Below are 14,351 nucleotides of genomic sequence, written 5' to 3'. Positions count from 1 at the left end.
TCTTTCATGAACGTATTATTCATCCAATTTTGCAGACCATCAGCTATGGTGGGAAATAGTAACCTGGCATCAAGGATGTCTTATTCATTTTATTTTAAAAAACATTTTATTTATTTGAGAGTGAGCACGCACAAGCGGGGGAGCAGCAGGCCAACCCCGCCCCCGCTCCAGCAGGGAGCTCAATGCACAGGGCTCAGCCCAGGACCCTGGGATCTGAGCTCAGAGGGAAGCGGATGCTTAGCCGGGCAGCACCGCCAGGCGCCCCTCGGAGCTCCTGTCCCAGGTGACCCATCAACGCCTGGAGCCTACGACCAGTGACACATCTGAAAATCCAGCCCGAGCAGAATTGCGACGATGCGAGCCTCCTCGTGGGCGGCGGCGCGCGCACTGACAGACTCAGTAAAAAGGCGGAACACGGGCACAAACACGGTCGTGCCCAGGAGAAGACGCACTGGATTTCCGTGCAGTAAAGCTCGCTCAGGAGGGTGACCGGCTCGTTCGCCGCGCAGGTCGGTGCGGGCACGTCCCGCTCGGCCGACCCCTCCTCGCCCTCCAGAACCTCCGGAGACGGCTGCGAGGTGTCCGGGCAGGCCCCGAGACGCGGGCCAGCCCACACCCTCGCCGGGCCTGTGACGAGCCACGGGCAAGCCCCGCGCCGAGGCGGGCCGAGGACGCCCCGGGCGGCCGCGCTCCCACCGGAGACCCCGAGGCTCCTGCGCGCTGAGCGGACGCGTCAGAGCGCACGGCCGCGGCGAGATCGTGGCCGCGCCCCACAGAGGTCCCCGGGCGGCGACCCCGCAGGGAACACCTCGAGGGCGCTCCGACGCCTTCGCCGCCCTGGCCCGGATCGCGGCGGCAGAGCAAGGCCTCTCCGGGGAAGACGCCACCGCCCGCCCGGCCCCGCCCCGCCGCCGCGCGCCCCACCCCCGTGACGGGGCTGCGCGCAGAGGCCCTCCCTGTTCTCGCGGGATCTCTCCCAACGCAGTCCGCCCCGAGCCTCCTCGAGACCTCGCGTGGTTTGGGGTGGGGGCGGAGCGGTCCCCGTGGGGGAGGAGCGGCCCCCGGAGCGGCCCCCGCGCCCTCTGCTCTCCGCGCAGGCCCAGGTTCCCGACGCCTCTCGGGGCTGCACCGTCGGGCTTCCCCCGCCGCGGGTCCGGGCCCCGCCCTCCGCTGGGCTGCGGCGGCGGCGGCGGCGGCGTCGGCGTCGGCGTCGGCCGCGGCGCTGTTGTGGCGGGGGGGGCGGCGGGCGGCCGAGGAGCCCGCGGAGTCCTAGCGCCGGTCCTGCGTGCGGCTGCGGCGGGCCGGACCGAGCGCCTCGCCGCAGGTAACGCTGCCGCCGTGGCCTCGGGGTGGTGTGGGTCGGCGTGTCCCGCGTGCTGGGGTTAGGCTGGGCGCGGGGGGCGCGGGGGGCGCGGGGGGCGCGGGGTCGGCGTAGAGGGCGGGGGGCGCGGGGCCGGGCGATTGTGGGGGCTCGGGGGTCCCGGGCGTGACCGGGCTGGGGGGCCCGGCTCCGCCGCGCTGCGGACCGCAGACCGCCCGGGCCCGCCGGGCCTGCTCGGTGCCACCCCGGGACTTGCTGGTGGTGTTTTGATTCGGAAGGAAGAGGATCCACCGACGAGGGCTCGGGGCGCCGCGGGCTGCGGCTGCGGCTGGGGCTGGGGCTGGGGGTGGCCGACGCGGCGGGGGCGGGGGCGGGGGCGGGGGCGGGCGCTGGGCTGGTCGCTCGCCGAGTCTGCGGGAGCGCTCGCGGCTGCTCCGGGAGGTGCCTCCTCGGGGTCCTTCGGCCCCGGCGCTCGGCGGACCCGCGAGCACGGCCGCGGGAGCGATTCTGCAGGTCCAGGGCTTTTCTTTCTGGACTTCCAGGGCTGCGTGCGTGCATGTCTTCTTTTTTAAAAGAGGAGAGATCATAGTAATGTGTCTTGAAAGTACACATGAGGAGAATTCGGGTGCGGAGGAGAAAGTACAGAACTACCGGTGGTTCTCTGCTCCCGGTTGTTTTTTTAATTACGAAAGTCCTACGTGCTCTTTAAGAAAAAACCGAAGCCGCCAAACAATGAGGCCGTCTGCCCCCCACCCCGCCCCCCGGTTCTCCTCGCTCTACCCCCGGGGTGACCAGTCCCCAAGGGTGCTGCTTAGCCCCTCAGAACTTTTCCAGGCGTGTGAGTATGTTTTAAAGACAAAATTGGGATCGTATATAGTGTATACTTTTTTTATTGACAAAGGATACTCACAGATAATTCTCTCCTGCTGTTACGTACCTCATTCTTTTTAAAAGCTACATAGCTGTGTTTTTTATTGCAGAACATTGTCTCCAGGTTTTCTATGATCTTTTAACTCTTATTAAATAGCTTTTAAGAAGGGCTACAAGGTATTATTTTGAAACATTATGTGGCAAAACTTTCAGATTGTTTAAGGCCAGATGGGGATACTTACATATTAGGCAAGTTAAGTAATATGTTTACACAGGGTTTATGGTAGCTGCAGGAGGCTTGGATGACTTCATAAAGCAGCTTACTAAAATAGTTTATTATTTGTTTTTTGGTGAGTGCATTTTTCAGGGTAAATTTAAATTCCATCTGGTCAGTTGAAAACAAATTCAATTCCTTAAACACGAACCTGCTCATGTCTGAAGATAAGGTAAAAGGTAGAAAGCCAGTGGCCTACAAGTGTGTATTTCAGAAAGACTACGAAACAAAAGCAAACCTCAGAACAGCCAGAGACTAAATATTTTGGTAGTAGACTATAGGGAGTAAGCTGTAAGTGAAAGGATGATATCATACTGCTTACTATTAAGTAAGTCAGAAAGCTAGGGAATAGGGATTTTGTATTTCTGTGTGCAGAAGAGCTGGAGGCTTTGTTGATCTAATCGCTGGCATGTATTTATTAAAAATGTACTGTGTGTTCATCTTGTTAGCTTCCAGGGAAAACAACTGAGTAAGATAATCTCAAAGAAGTCTGGTTCTAAACATATATAGCCTGAAATCTTAGGCCCAATTGTGTAATTATTTGGGGAACCGTGTTTAAAAGCATATGTAATATCTGTGGCATTTTAGTTATAGTTACTGGTAATAATATGCTTTTTCTTAGTTATTTCTAAACATGGGTGGCATTCTCTCCAATCTAAGGATCAATAAACAGACGCTCTTAGGGATTAATTCAACTGCTCAAGATCTCCTCACCTTTTTAGTGGTGGTGGCTACATTAGACTCTGGGCTAAGCCAAAAACCCGTGTTTTCTGCTCTGCTGTTGATCTTAATAGTCCCCCCCCCTTTTTTTTTTTGGCTTGGAAGTGTTCCTTACAAAATAGAGAATTGAATATAATCATATGCATTGAAAAATAATCAAAGTGTGAAACTTTGGTATCTTCTTGAATGAAGTTTTTGTGCTGTATTAAAACATTCCTTGATCTGGTGCCACTAACCAAGAAGAATTGGGATTTGATACCATGGCAAATTTGGATACTGTAGTAAATTGTAACTCTTACAGGTGCTTTTATTCCTTACAAACTTGGATAATCTCATTTCATTTAACATTTTTATGAACCCAGTTGTACTATTTGTAAACTAATGTGATAAAAAATATAAAAAGGGCCCTAGAAAGATTGAAGTGTGCTTATTTCATTTTTAGTATTTTAGTCTCTTAAAAATGCATCATGACAATTAATGAAGTATAGTATAGTTCCTAATATTATGGTCTGTTAATCTTTTAGTTTTCCAACATATGTGACAGCTATGTATTTTAAAGATATAGGGCAAATGCTGAAGTTAATAATGTATGAACAGTTCTAATAGGTATTTGAGAAGAAACCCACATATAGGAAAATATTTGAGCTTTCATTTCTTGGTAATTGTTTACAGTGGTAACTGGATTCACATCTAAATGACATGTCTGCTTTTGATTATCTCTTGGACAACTTAACATTGAATGTGGGTGGGCTTTATAGTTGTGGGATACAAAAATGTTTCAGCATCAGAAAGAAGTGTAGGCTTTGGTAAGATCTATTGACTTTTCAGCTGTTTGAGGGTGGGGAATCCAATACTGTGTGTGTCTCTTTTCAAAAATTGGTAAGAGATATTATTGCTGATGGGTAGAAATAGAAAGTTTATTTTGCAGTTTAGCCTGCAAGTCTTTTTTGGGGACATATATTCGTGTATAGCCAAAAATCAAGAAACCATGTAGGTCTTATTAATGATAACAAATGTTAGGTAGGATCCAGAGTTTAAAATCTAGTTGAGTTTTAAAAACTAGTTGTTTAAGACAACTATTGTGGAATTACAAAGAGGACTATTGTTCCCTGGTGGTTCTATTTTGAGGGAGAAACTAGCTAAGATGAAAGGGAAGCCAAAATAGAGGGATAAAACCTAAGAATTGGCTGTCTTAAGTAGACAGAGGGTGGGGGGTTTGGGTTTCCTCAAATAGTAGATAATCAAGGCAGTCAAATGTGTGGATGAATGTCAAGATGAGGACTTAAAAGTTATACTTCGAGCTTTGAGCTACTGGAAAAATATCTAATTATAATTATACTGTGTTAGCTGTGTCCTGCTGGGGGTTGAATCAGAATAATTAACACTTTTCAGTAACTTGTGGGCTCTTAAAAGCCTATAATAATCATATCATCATAAGTCCATGTAGAATTTATTATGAGCCATGGGATATGAAGTGTTGTCAAGGCCTTGTCTTCTCTTGAACTTGCATAAGCCAGCACCTCAGACTTGTACATTCTTGTGGCTTTGTTCATTTTCTCATCTCACTCATAAACGAGGGTTAACTTTAGATTGAGTTTGCACTTCTTTTTAGAGTTGTGTTTTTTCCTTTCTAGTCCTACGCACACCCATGGTTTCCACTGTTCATTCCCTCTGCTGTTGAACCTCCAGTTCTTTTTTTTTTTTTTTTTAAGATTTTATTTATTTATTTATTCGAGAGAGAGAGAGAGAGAGAGAGGCAGAGACACAGGCAGAGGGAGAAGCAGGCTCCATGTAGGGAGCCCAACGTAGGACTCAATCCCAGGTCTCCAGGATCACACCGTGGGCTGAAGGCAGCGCCACCTGGGCTGCCCTTGAAGCTCCAGTTCTGCATCACCAGCTTCATTATCTTTCCTAAGCTTCAGACTTGCCTTTTGTTGTTCTCCTTGATAAACTTTGTAAGTAATGGTCGTTTTGTGACCTTGAATCCGTAGGTTCAGAATTAAACTGTTTCCTCTCCAAACTTAATTCTTCAGTCATTTTTTTTGTTTATATTAATGATCTTAACATTTTCTTAGTCATCTAGTCTTAAAATCAAAGGTCACCTTTGATTCATCACTTTCCCTTTTTCTCAGAAATTCTTTGTTATTGTGTTGCATTATGGTTCAGGAATCAAGTTCTCCTGCTGCTTTTCCATTTTCCTAGCAACAAAATACTTTTAATCCCTTTGTCTCAATTGCCATTAATAAGAGACATCCCTAATCTCTAGGTTTTGCCATTCATCATGCATACTGCTGTCAAATTAATTGACCTAAAGGCAGTTCTTTTTTTTTTTTTTTTAACCTAAAGGCAGTTCTGATCATATTTTCCCAGCGTGACCAAAGCAAACAGAACAAAAAAACACTTACTGAAATATCTTATGTCAGCCTTTGTGCTAAATGCTTTGTTCTCATTTGGTCCTCATAAGTTTTATATTGTAGATACTACTTTCCCAGTCTACAGATGAAGAAATTGATATTTTATGAGCCTGGAGGGTTGCTAGTAGGTAGAAGAGCTGGAATTCTGAGTTCTTGACCACCATGCCTCCACTGAGTGACTCCTGATCAACTCTAGAATGAAGTTCGTATTCCTCGGTATTGCCTTTCAAAATTAATTATTTGACCTCTGTGCTCTTTTTAAAATTTGATTCTTGTTTTATTCAAACTTGTGTTTACATTCTTTCTAGATGTAAACTTTTGGTTTCTTCTGCATCTCCACTTGTAATTTTCTCCCTTTCCTATCTCTGCCTTCTGAAGTCCTTCAAATAAAAGGCTAGTTCATATACTGTGTTTCCCTAGAGCCCCCTCTTCTCTATCTTCACAGTGATTAAAGTCTACTCTTACTTGTGCAGTTACTTCTTGATAACATTTTATTCTGAAATTGTTTTTGAGTACTCTAACAGTTGTAATTGAATTATAAAATGCCTGAAAGGAGAAACCATGTCTTATTGTTGTTATCTCTCACTGAATGCTCATATGTGTGAACAAATAGGAAAATGATTTCTAGTCAGCTGCTCCTTTCATGGCATTTAAGTAGTAGTTGATTTTAGTTGCTAGATGACACATACAGTAGTTCACTGTAGTTTTTAATTGTGTATATATGTAACAAAACCAGATTGTCTTGTAGGCTATCTAATGAGTTTTTTATTTTCAGATTGATTACTAGGTAATTTTGAAAAGTTGTTTATTTTAAATGCTTTTTTTTTCTTCCCTATATTCACATGTCTGTGTTATTGTATATAAAACTCTTAAGGTTAATGATTTGGTGTGTGAATTCTTTTCCATGTTGTTGAATTAGACACATTTTCAAATAAACTGCAATGTTATAATTCTTTGGCCTCAGTTTCTTCTATACTTATATGGATATGAAAGGTAGAATAAAACTTTCCCTATACTGCAGTGTCATTTTCTGCTTTATGGTGATACCAGGAATCTCCAGCTATGTGATTAGCTGAAATGCCCTCACACAGATTACACATAACTCTTTGCTTCCTAAAGAATTCATGTGAAATTTCAGACTATTTGGATCCATCAAGGTTAATGGTTATCATGTAGAGTTTTATGATTTTGTATTTCTCATGTCTGTCTTTGTGTCCCATATGTGTTAGAGTCTAACAACTTAAGTAATTATTGCTTTATTAAATAAAAATGCTTGCTGTTAGAAATTGATAAGGTAAGATATTTTGGTGATGCTGTTGGGGCAGTCATTGGGGTTTCTTTTGGAATGCTAAATGTATGATTATAAAGAAGTGAGGTTGATTTTCAAGGTCATCAATTTGTTGTTCTGCCTGCTCTCAACTTTGAAGTATTAGCAGCATCACAAATACTCTAAAGATAAAAGTTTTAAGCAAGTTTAAAATCATTGATTTTAAAATTAGGTAATATAGTCACATGGTTCAAATTTTAAACCTAGAAAAATTTTATAAATTGGAAATGTCTCCCCCTCAGCCTCCTACTTTCCCTATGAGGAGGTAGCCATTCATCTCTGGAATGATATAAAAGAAACTATTAATTTACTGTATGCAAGTAAATATGAATACTTTTTCTTTCTGCTTACATAAAGATAAGGCACACTGCACACAGTTTTTCACTTGCATTTTGCACTTAATTTATCACTAATATTCCATGTTACATGGTAGTAAAAAGATTCATTCTTTAAATTTTTTTTGCAGCCTCAAAGTGTTTGCTATATATAGCTTACATATATAGATTGTATATATAATAATTTAACTGTATTTTCTATTGGTGGGTGTTTAGATGATTTTCAGTTTTTTTTTTTTTACTGTTCTATCTATCACAGCAACACTTTGAGGGAAGAGAAATAAAAAGTAGCAACTCTTTCCCTGTAGCAGAAAATAAAGCTTGAAAGCTGAAATGATTATATTTTCTGGCCTGGATGATTAATAGCTAAGTGAATGGAGAATCATGCAAAAATGCTTGCTGGAATTCATAGCTGACTAATGAATTGGAAGGGTAGGGATGGCAGTGCTGATGGGTAGCTTCTTTCATGACCAGTTGTTTGCTATGGGCAAAGGTCAGCCCTGGATGTGTTTAGAAATTTGCTTCTGAGAACTAGTTCTTGATATCTGTCTGGAAACTGGTCTCTGGGAATGTGGCCTCTCATAATATATTTAATATAATAAAGCTGTTCAGGGGATGAACTAAATTTGTTGTATCATCTCAAAGGAAATATCATGGCCTACAATGCACTATATTTTATGTGGTCATTAATTTTTTATTGTATTATTGTATGTTCAAAGATAAGATTTGAATACCGAAATGCATTTCCTTCTTCAGCAAGTCCCCCTCCACATCTGTTCCTCAGGGGGTGCTTGGGTAATGGTTTTTTAATAGTGTGGTGTGAATCCTTTCAGACTTTTACATATAAACAGAAATAACATATTCATGCCTTTTAGGATTGTCATTGGGGATTCTGGTAAGGATGATGAAAGTCTGAATTGAATGGAATAACAAGTGAATAAAATGATCACCAGATACAAGGTAAATAGTGAATGCCCTTTGATTATTTCAGAACAAGGATGCTGTAAATACAGAGTATTATTGTGTAAAGTTTAGCAGCTACTGAGGTTCTATAGCTGCTCCATCAGGTTACTCCTGACAAGTCATTTAAGGTTGTGCAACCTGTGCCTTTTTTTTTTTTTTTTCTTAAGTAGTACTATATGGCTTACTGAATAGTGATGTGTTTTCTTTGTCATTTTCCAGTCTTTCTGTTCTAGATTTATGATTTATTTTTCTGATTGGCATTAGAAAATTGGTTTTTAGAGATTTGATATGTCATTTCTTTTTGTGATGTAGTGTAAATATTTTAGATGATACTTGATATGGGTTAGATTTTTTAAACAGTAGTTCATTTGCATCTATGATTCTTTTGGTCACAACATGCATGTTATTAGTAACTGTAGAAATAATAAGTAAAGGGTTATTTGATTTTGCTTTTTTCCTTCATACAATAACAGTAGGAATTCACTATAGAAAAATTAGAAAATGTGAATAAACAAGCAAAGGATTGTCATGAATGTTACTGCCCAGGGATGGTATATCCTGTAGTTCATTTTAAGAGACTTGCTTCCTTTTATTATTCATTAGTGCCCTCTGTTGTACAGAGCATTATTAAAATCAAATCCTGTTTCTAAATGTCTTAATATTTGTTGGCTAGTATGTCTTTCCATTCATTTTTTGTGATGCACTGAAAGCATTTACCTGCAGGACAGTCTGTTTTTAAAAGGATGCTGCTCCCTCTTGAGGCCAATCTGGAATCATACTGCATTAAAGTTTGAGAATTTTGAATCTGCTACAAATCTTGGTAGGTACCAACAGCTAAAAAAGCTATGTACTATTGTGTACAGGGTCTTACTCATGCTGCACTGAATTTTTGTAAGTGCTCAGAATGAATATGCATAATTACTTCCCGCGTTTCTAAAAGTAAGGTCAGGACTTAAGCAGTACTGAGCCCCAAGCAGTTTTTAAGCTTCAAGTTTATATGTAAGCACAATTTTTTCCAGTGATGTAAAATATTAGAAATACTGAATGTTTTTTGCAGTACTGTTTTCAGGGGTTATTAAGACTGAGCATATATTTTCTAAGAGAAAATGGATTGCACAGCTTAATAACCAGACCAAAAGGTTGATGGTTTTATTTGTTGCAGTGTTTCCAGTTGCTATTTCAAATGGAATTTCAGGGTCTTCAAAAGATTCTTTTACAGTTAGTCTGTAGTGTAGCTATTATTGGTTTAGTTAGAGGACTTTGAGCTGTCTTAAGAATGTGACTATGCATCATATACAAGAGAAAATGAATTCCGAGTTCTGTCAAGGGATGAGAAGATATCTCTGTACTGATTATCCTTGTGATCTCCTATTTCCTTTCCTGTATCTTGCGGGAAAAATAGGATAGGTGAGGATGGATTTGGGTTGCACATTTAAGTTGGGTTTGTTTGATTCTCTGTGGAGCAGTACTCTGCTAGAGATAGAGGGCAAATACAATTTGAGTAGTGTAGTAGGCAAGTAATGCCCCTTCCCCTGCAAAGATGTTCATGTTTTAATCCTTGGAATCTGAATATGTTGCTATATAGCAAAGGGGAATTAGGGTTGCTGATTCTCTGGCTTTAAGTTAGGAAGACTATTCTGGATTTTCCTGATGGGCCTAGTGTAGTCATGGGCTTCCTTAAAAGTGGAAGGAGGAGGCAAGGTGAGGAGAACTCAGCCTGATGTTGCTGGCTTTTCAAGATGGAGGAAAGGATCATGAGCCAGAGAAGTAAATGGGACATTATACAGTGGAAAATGAAAGAGAACAAACCCTGTTAAAGCTTCCAGGAAAGAATGCATGCAACCTTGCTGACACCTTCATCTCAGCCCAGTGAGACCTGTGTCAGACTTCTCACCTCTAGAACTGTAGTATAGTGACCTTGTTTCGGTTTAAGCTATTAGTGCTTGTGGTGATTTGTTATAGCAAAGATAGAAAACTAATATAGGTAAATATATTGAGATCTATTTGATCCCTTAGGGAAATGATTGCTAAGCAAACCCTTCCCCTGACAAAATACTAAGATGACACTTATAAAACTGACAAAACTAGTGCTCCCGGTTTTAGATGGTGATTTCCTTGAACCTCTGCCTGGTGGGATCTCTTCTCATTTTTGCAGCTTCCTGGAGGCACCTCTGAATTTTTGGGGCTTGCATCCTTTCTTTAATGATGAAAGTGTTAGATTGGGCAGGTGATTCAAAATGGTATACAGGGTGCTATTGAAGTTGGGAGAACCACAGGTATTAAGATCAAATTGAAGTTAGTTACAGTAATCTAGCTAAAATTGATAACGATAGTGGCAAAATAGGATTTTCACTAAAGAGGAATATGAGTAATTGAAGAGCATGACTAGTTTGAGAGGTGGGCTATGTATAAGGTTTTGGGTTTGTATATAATTTGAAGTGATGACAGAAATCCTTTCCCCTGTGAAATTAATCTAGAGACCTATTAAATGCCCTGGGAAATCTGTGCTAAAGAGGAGGATGTTTTGAATCAGAGCAGGGGAAAGGAGAAATACATACCTGTCCTAAAATTCCTGAAGCAATTATGTTGGAGAAAGGCAGAAACAAAATTAACAGCTATGACATTGTTTTTTTCTGACAGACAAGAAGCTGGGATCCTTGTCAGTTTGCTATGTGGAGTCTTTCCTGTTGGGAGACAAGAGTTTTGTACTTGAAATTGTACATATACTTTCTTCTTAGTAGGAAAGAAAGACTATTCCTGTGCATTCACTGTAAATACACATAAATGAATTTCTACCCTAGGCTCACCAGCTATAAAACATGTTTAGAGACATTACAGTAAGGTAGTAGGATAAGAGAAGTTACCATAAGTTACTATTTTTGAAAATATTTTTGTTCCTCCCAAACATAGATAGCTTCCAACCCAGCACACCTTAAAATGAAAAAAATACCTTATAGAGATATAAGGCTCTCTTTCTGGCAATTACCTCTCTTCTTTGGGGCACAGTATATTGCAATTGTAGTACAGTAGCAAAGTAGGTGTGGCTTATGTAGTGTCATTTACTATTGATTTCCAAAATTGTTTTCTGCTAAAGGAGTGAATACAACACTTTTGTTGAATTTTTTAGTGCCTGCTTATATTTTTAGTTTTCCCTCTATGTTCCTCCAACTCTGGGGCTGTTTTTTTTTTTTTTTTCTCCAAGAAATATGTTTTGATGCTTTTTTTTTCTATCATTCTGAAATGCCACTAAACAAGAAAAAGTAACCTTTACCATTGCTTATTTCTCACATTTGTTCCAAGAATTTTACTTTGCTGTTAACTTGCTCCTTTATTCCTTTGTGGGTTTCTATTTTTAGTTTGCCTACCATACCTACATGAAATTTAATGAGTTTTTCGTGGTTTTATTTTGTCCTTCTCCAGGTATTCTAATAATCATTGAAGTCTACAAAGGGGAAATAGGGCCTCAGGAAGATCTTGTGCTTCACTTAACAAGCTCATGTTTAGGCTGATTCCCAGTAGAAGAGGCCACTAAGCCACCCTCCTGCCTAAAAGTTTGACAGTTATGGATTTCCTGAGCAGCAATTTAAGATGGCAGAATGGACAGCTGCTGCCCTCACTTGGTTCTCTAATGTTCCTCTGTGATCAGGATGGACAGCTTCATAGCACAGAAAACCTACTGATGGCATTTTGCCATGAATCTAAGATAAAACATACTCAAATACTTAGAAGTTTTTAAAAAAACAAAACAAAACCCTAGACTGTTTTCAGGATATAGCAGGTTAAGTCAAATCCAAGAGATTGTGGATGTTTTGGCTGGCAAAGCATCAGGATCTATTGTATTCACATTCATTTTCTTGCCTGTGTGCTTGTTCTTCATTCCCTCACTGACCTGTCATCTTAATGGTTTTCAGGACTGTATCAGTATAGTCCAAACAGGAAGGAAAAAACCACACAGGGTAGTATGAACAGGGAAAGTTTAATGTAAAGAAATGTTAACAGTAACAAGATTGGCTAGTAAGTAAAGAGAATTCTAAGGAATATGGAAATAGGGTGCCTGGGTGGGCTTAGTCCGTTAAGTATCCCAGTCTTGATTTCAGCTCTGGTCATGATTTTAGGTTTGTGAGATGGAACCCACCTTGGGCTCTGTGCTTAGCATGGAGTCTCCTTAGGACTCTCTCTCTCTCACTCCTCCTCACCACTCCTGTGTGTGCGCATGCCCTCTCTGTCTCTCTCTCAAATAACATCTTAAAAAAAATATATGAAAAGAGATATAAAGATTAGTCTCTCCCCCTAAGAGCCATGATTAAGCACCTAAGGAACAGACCCACCCAAAGCTGAGACCTGGACCTTGTTGAGAGGATGTGTGGCTCACTGGATGACAAGGAAGTTGCTATGGTACATCCTTAATGGAATTTGCCAGAAATCTGCTTTCTGGGTACCAGGGAAAGATGTTCACAGAGAGGTGTTTTACTAGAGGCTGTCTTCTACAGACCACCCAAGGAAGGGTGCTGGGGTAGTCTGCTGGCTCTTGTGCACTGTGGGAGTGTGTTGGTGGAGAACCCTTAAGCACTCCAGGAGCCTACCAAGCAGTGCACTAGACCTAGGAGCAAAGCTCTTTTCTCAGGCAGTGTCTCTCTGGCACCATCTGCTCATGCTGTGGCCGAACATTACCCATCAGTAGGAATTGATACAGGAAGTAGATTTTTTTCCTGTTTTTTTAATTGAATAAATTTTGATGTATTAATACAGTATAAATTTAATATATATTAAATTATTATTGATGTGTTACTTTGATAGATTCATATCTTGTAATCCTTTGTAGCAATATTTATCATATAATTACAGTACAATATTGTCTATATTATATTGTCCATTAGGTCTCTGACTTATTGCTCGTTGCAAGTTTGTACTCTTAAACACCATCAGTCTTATCCCCCTACTCCCCATGCCCTGGTAACCATCATTTACTCTCTGGAATTAGAATATTTTTGATTTGTACGTACTTTCTCCCTGCTGTAATCAGGGCAATGAACAGCTGTTGCTCTTAAAACCTATCTCCAATGCTTTTGCTCCCTTCGCTATTCTAAACCTTTCTCCCAGCTAAAATGATGGTAGACTCCTTTTGACTTAAAGGCCAGTTGCTATTTTTATATTTTGTTCCTGGTCAGCTGATCTTGACTATTTCTTGCTGGCCTCCTCTATTCTCACATTTAAATATCAAAATGGAGTCATAGTCCCTGGACCAAATATTTAAGCATGGCTTATTTCTTTTTGCTACACTAACTTGAAAGTTAGCAGCTCTGTCTACTCCTTTAGAAAGGGCTCTATGCTTCTTCCCTGTCTTATTTTAACAACATGAAGGTTTTGTTGTGTGGTTTAAAAACAGTAGACAGGCATGAGTTATCTCAGAAAAGGTGTCACTTTTGGAGCTTTTTTTTTTTTATGATGTTTTGGAAAGAAACCAACCAAGACTCAGAAGCCTTGAATTCTGTCAGTATGACCTTGAATAGGTAGTTTTGCCCCATGTGTGACAGGATGAACTGGATAATTTTATTTTTTTTACAATTTATTATTTTTCTTGCTTTTCACAAATATCAAAATGCTGTATTTTGGGTTTGTATGCACAGATAACTATATGGATTATGCCTTCACCCTCATGGATTACAAACTTTAAAAATTTAAAGTTCTGGAATGAGTTTTCAAATGTCAGCAATATGTAGGTATCCCTCACTTTCTGAGAGGTCTCATTGTGCCACTTGGCTTTTTACAAAAGACCAGCGTTAGTACCTATTCTCATGAACTGAAATCTGTATTTTCACTTTTAGAAAATGAGCCATTACTGTATTAATTAATGTAGGTCTTTGTTAAAGCTAAGTGGCATTGGAAGGCAGGGGGAGTACCTTTTGCTTTATGCCGTTTTGGCTTAGGAAGGTTTTCATAGCAACATTCTACCTTCCCAGGATAGCCTGGGAAATCTATAATTTGTTTTTGATTCATTTTATTCTACTCATTTTATTGCGACTGCCACAGTACTTCAACCATAAAGAGTTAAGATGCCAAAACTCTTGTAACCTATGTTAGTTAGGTCTGTACCTCATAGGAATGATTTAGAAAATGTAATATACAT

The 14,351-nt window shown here is 41.0% G+C and overlaps 1 protein-coding gene across 7 annotated transcripts in view; it reads left to right on the top strand.

The window, feature by feature from the left end:
* Positions 1–1,195: 1,195 nt before the first annotated feature.
* PCMTD1 (protein-L-isoaspartate (D-aspartate) O-methyltransferase domain containing 1) overlaps positions 1,196–14,351 on the top strand; it is a 68,215-nt gene continuing 55,059 nt past the window's right edge. For 2 of the 7 annotated variants that reach the window (XM_025477717.3, XM_025477713.3), the window contains exon 1: positions 1,196–1,324. The gene's annotated coding sequence lies outside the window, so the exon portion shown is untranslated. Of the gene's footprint in view, positions 1,325–1,777; positions 1,835–2,005; positions 2,160–8,136; positions 8,222–8,934; positions 9,045–14,351 lie in introns of those variants that run through there. The other 5 variants (XM_025477714.3, XM_049103932.1, XM_049103935.1 and 2 more) reach the window with 5 other exon arrangements.

This window comes from Canis lupus, chromosome 29, assembly GCF_003254725.2.
Source record: "Canis lupus dingo isolate Sandy chromosome 29, ASM325472v2, whole genome shotgun sequence".
Lineage (NCBI taxonomy): Eukaryota > Metazoa > Chordata > Mammalia > Carnivora > Canidae > Canis > Canis lupus.
Note: the sequence above shows the minus strand (reverse complement) of the source record. Positions and strands in the feature narration are given on the sequence as shown.